The 5432-nt window shown below is 34.5% G+C and overlaps 1 pseudogene; it reads right to left on the bottom strand.

Moving 5' to 3' along the window:
* The window catches only part of LOC114027116, a 10528-nt pseudogene extending 6007 nt beyond the window's left edge, over window positions 1-4521 (bottom strand).
* Window positions 4522-5432: the final 911 nt, after the last annotated feature.

The following is a 5432-nucleotide window of genomic DNA, read 5'->3' as shown; positions in this document are numbered from 1 at the left end:
ATAATTATCATTTATATCAATAACAATGCACATCTCTGCCAGGCGCTGTGCTTGGTGTTTATCAAAATGATCCAGATTTACTTCAGGATTTATTTTGGATCCCACCTATGGAGCAGAAATATATTGTCAGATTACTATTAACATCAATAAAATAATAATAGAAGTAATCATTGACATATAGAGGGTGCCTCCAAAGTTTCAGCATAGTTTTAAGCTTTAGTAGCTACTAAAGATTATTTTGAGGATTTATTAACCACAAGACCATTTTAAGGATCAAATGCAATAATAGTACAGAGGATGTCCCAAAAGTCTCATGCATTTTAGTAGTTTCTAAAGCTTAAGGCTGCAGAGACTTTTGGGACACCCTCTATAATGTTTTAATGCTTTACAAAGCACTTTGTGTCCGTTATTGCATTTGATCCTTAAAATAGTCTTATGGGAAAGATATTCCTGATTCTCCAGTGTCATTCCCATTTTGCTGATTAATAAACTGAGGGCCAATAAAATTAAAGTGATTTGTCCTAGGTCCTGCAGGTCATAACCGCCAGAACTGGGACCAAATTTGTCTTCTGAAACAGTGCTTTTTCTACCACATCATGTATTCATCATAAACCTTTATCCTCTACTGGATATTTCTTTCCAAATCTAATTGCAATTTTGCAGTTTCCATGGGTAACCAATGGTTGATAAGTCAGCAAGTCTGATTTCTCTTTTCTCAGCAACCAACATGGGTCATTTCAATTAAATATTAATTTGGCAGCATGGTAATGCTGTTTATATTTACATTATTGTAGTCACCAAGTATAGTGTTGTCTTGCTTCTACCCTCTTGATTCTGTTCTTGTGAGTCTTCCCATGTTTCTCAGAATTCCTCATACTCACCATTTTTTTCATCCATTCCATGATATTCATGTATCAAAATTTCTTTAGATGTTCCCCAATTCAGTACCCACTTTCTAGGTTTTTGCTACCACAAAGAGTATTGCCAAGAATATTAACTTATATGGACCTTAGTTTTTGTCCAAGGATATGAATAGTTTGTTGATTTTCCTTTTATAATTCAGAATGGTTGAACTAATTTCATTTCGGCTGACCATACATTAATATTTCTATTTTTATAGCCCCATCATCATTACTGTTTCTACCTCATTACTGTTTCTACCTTTTATTGTTTTTGCCAATTTAATTAGTGTGAAGTGAAACCTTACAATTGTTTCCATTTGAATTTCTTTTATTATTAGTGATTTGGAGCAGACTTTAATTTGGTTGTTGATGGTTTGCATTTTTTCTTTTGAAAACATTGTTTCTGTCTTTTGACTGAGGGATAGCTAAATGGCAGAGTGGATAGAGTGCCCTGCCTGGAGTCAAGAAGACCTGAGGTCATATCCAGCCTTAGATACTTACTAGCAGTGTGACCCTGGGAAAATCACTACCTCAATTTCTTCATCTGTCAAATGATCTGGAGTAGGAAATGGCAAACCACTCCCATATCTTTGCCAAGAAAACCCCCCAAAAGGGGTCATAAAGCATCAGACACAATCAAAAACAACTTTGAAAAATCTTTTAACATCTACCAATTAGAAAATGGCTCTTCATCTTATATATTTGTGTCAATTTCATATATATATATATTTACACATATATGCATGCATATATATATATACACATCTCATGTGAATTTTTTTATTCACCGCTCACTAAATTCATTGCCTTCAAACTCTCTTCTTGAAAGTATTTATTGTCATGACATTCCTATATAGTGTACAGGCCTTTAGTCACTCTAATTTATTACTTTTTCAAACTATTTTTGTCAGCCTCTGCTATACTCATTTGTATTGAAGCAACTGAGTATAAAATCATGTGTTACTTTAATTTAGAGAGCCTTATCATATCCCTCAATCAATGTCTCTATCTGTCTGTTATATATAACAGATATTGGCAAATAAGCTGCAGTTATTTTCATGGTGATCTTTTTGAAATTGTTTATCATAAGCACTGAAATACATGATGACCACATGTCCTGTGAAATGATGCTTCTTCTTTCCTTTGGACACATAATAAAAACACAACTCTACCTTTATTTGCCTCACTAAGGGGAATGTGTGAGCTATCCTTCCACTTCACTGCAATTTCTTTTGTCTTATGAGATAACATGGAAGCATAAAGACTCAAGGACCCTTTCTGACTAATTCAACTTAATTTTATTCCTAAGTAAAGCTTTTTTTACTGAAGGATTTTTAAAAGATTCATCATGTCAGACTACTAACAAGCTCTTTAACTTTTCCATTAATTTCTATTTCATGTAAGTGGCTAGTAATGTAGAAATATGTTACCAAATCAAAAATGTACACATATCAAAATTACAAACTCTCTTAATATCATTCCTTGTATGAGGAAATTCCCTTGACCAATGCAGACCAGGAACTGTTCTGCAGCTTTTAGTTTTCCAGTATTGCATAGACCTCTGAGTGGTTAGGTAATTTGTCCCAAGTCATATAGTCAACATCCTAACTGCAAGACTGGTTCACTACCCACTATGTCATGCTGACTTTGGTGGTATAGATAGTGGATGTGAAATGCTATCATCAAAATTCTTGGATCAGATGGAGACACTCTGTCCATCTGTCAGATCAACAAGTTCTCTGATTTCTTATACATAATAAAAAAATGACATTGACAGACCTTGATCAGAAATCAGAGTGGCACTCAGCTTCTTTCATAGTACAGAGTATAAGTATTATTGTCCTTCATTTCATAAATGAGGAAAATTTTATTCTAAAAAGTTAGAAGACTTGCCTATGATCACATAGTGGTACAGTGGATAGAGCTCCAGGTCTGGAGTTAGGAAGATGTGAGTTCAAATCCAGCCTCAGACATTTACTAGCTGTGTGACCCTGAGAAAGTCACTTAACACTATTTGCCTCAGTTTCCTCATCTGTAAAATGATCTGGAGAAGGAAATGGAACTCACATCTTCCTAACTCCAGACCTGGAGCTCTATCCACTGTACCACTATGTGATCATAGGCAAGTCTTCTAACTTTTTAGAATAAAATTTTTGTATTTTGACATACCAGGTATCATTGCCAAGAAAACCCCAAATGGGGTCACAAAGAGTTGGACACAACTGAAACAAGTAAACAACAGATGATCACATAGCTAGTAAGCATGGGAAATGAAATATGAACACATATTTCCTGATTCAAGAATAAATATTCTGGCCCAATGTACCATGTATCTCTTATTCTGAGATCAAAACACTTCTGAGTCCTGTCAGACTCATAAAATTTGCAAATATGGCAAAAGAGAAAAATTCATTGTTGGCAGGGCTATTGGAATGAACAAATAATGAAATACTTTAAAACTAATAAGTAATAAAACAAACAAATAAATAACATGTCATGCTAGGCATGGCCCTAGGTGCTGGGTGCAAGGAAGATGACAAAATATTTCATATGCATTGACTCAGCAATCCCCTTATTGAGTTGATATCCCAAGGATGTTATTGACAGCAAGAAATGAACTGTCTGTACCAAAAGTTTTATAGCAGCATGATTTGTAATAACCAAAAGATAAAAACAAACTATGTGCCAATGATTAGAAAAGTGATAGACAAAATGTATCATATTAATGTAATACAATATTATTGAACAGTAAAGCTAACCAAATAAATAAATAAATAAAGGTTTCAAAGATATGAGAAGACTTGTACAATATGATCAGTTGATCAACAGGCATTAAAGAACAACATGACTACAACTTTAAGACCAGACAGCTCTAAAAAGTAGCAAAAATTATACTGAAAACAATGAACAATATTTTGATAATAAATTATGAAAGTCAAACGATATACCCTTCCTTTCTTTAAAATATGATCAGTTGAAGTGTGAAATTACATGTGCTATCAGCCAGTCTTGAATTAACGGCAACTGAGTGGCACAGTTGATAAAACATGGAACCTGAGAGTCAGGACGCCCTGATTTCAAATCTTCATTTAGACATAGACTTAGCTGTGTGACCCTAGGCAGATCTCTTAACCTCTTCTAGCCTCAGTTTACTCATCTGTAAAATGAAGACCATCAGAACGTGTACCTTGCAGAGTTGTGAAAATCAAGCAAGTTAATATATAGAAAGTGCTTTGCAAACTTTCATGTGTTATGTAAACACTAGCTATTATTGAATGTTATTTTGTTTAATTGTATTAGAGGACTATACTTTGTAGGGGAATAATTTTCAGGTTTTGTTGGGATTTGTACGCTCTTCTTAAAAATCTATTAAAATTAATTAATAAATAAATATTTATGAAACTTTTCTTGGCAATCATTTAATGCAATAAAGTTGTATATGAGCCCAAATATTCATTCTTTACGTGATTGCTACAAAGTAAGATCATTTTAATTCTGCAGTTACAGATAATATCAGCATACCAGAACTGCATCCTATCGGCTCTGGGCTAAGCCCCAGAAAGAAGATTTCACATCTCATAACCCTTACCTCCAGCTGTTTATCACTGTCTGTCTCCATATTACTTTATAAGTTTTGAGTGATGATGGAAGGATGCTTCAGCAGGTCTTGGATTATGTGAATCCAACTAGTTTATGAGTACCTGATAAAGTTTAAGGAAATGTGTTATGGATTATGTCTCACGGGCAGGTCAGAATGAGTTCACCATTCCAGAGACAAACCATTTGAATAAGGCTTTCCACAAGCCAAACATTTAGGTATGTTGTTGTTGTTGTTGTTGTTGTTGTTGTTGTTTTTCCTTTGACCTGGCCCCCAAAACACATCAAAGTCAAGGAATGCTCCATGAGCTTTCTCCATTACCTTTGATTGATTCAAAGTTTCTAGAATTCATAGAGGTGATACAAATGAAAGAACACTTCAAACAGTAACAGACAAAGGTTTACTGTAGTACCCAGTTACTTATTTAGCACAAGAAGGGACCTGAGACGTGTCATCTAGAATCTTCTCGATGCTATTTATGTATCCTTCCTGTAAATCCTTTCATCTTATCAACTTTGTTGTTATTAACAAACTTTGTATTTTGACATACCAGGTTCAATTTAATAAGACTTGGTGGACATGGCATGATGATACCCTTCCATAACAGATTTGGCAATCATGGCCTGACATCAATTCTGTCTCTAAATTGAGCCTAACATCTTTTCTTGGATCTCTGGTCTTATCAGTCCTCAATAAATCATTAAATGGATTGAGTTTAGTAACCATCTTTGCAACAAAAATAGTTCAAGTTTATATATAGAACTTTGTAGTTCACAAAGTGGTTTCCTCACTCTGCTTATCACAAAGACCAACCATGACTCCAGAAGTGTCATGATGAAAGAGGCTATCCACCTCCTGACAGAGAAGTGATGGATTCAGAGTGCAGATTGAGACACATGTTTTTTGGTTAGACATGGCCAATGAGGAAATTT

This window comes from Vombatus ursinus, unplaced genomic scaffold (genome assembly GCF_900497805.2).
Source record: "Vombatus ursinus unplaced genomic scaffold, bare-nosed wombat genome assembly UNPS02014852.1, whole genome shotgun sequence".
Taxonomy (NCBI): Eukaryota; Metazoa; Chordata; class Mammalia; order Diprotodontia; family Vombatidae; genus Vombatus; species Vombatus ursinus.
Note: the sequence above shows the minus strand (reverse complement) of the source record. Positions and strands in the feature narration are given on the sequence as shown.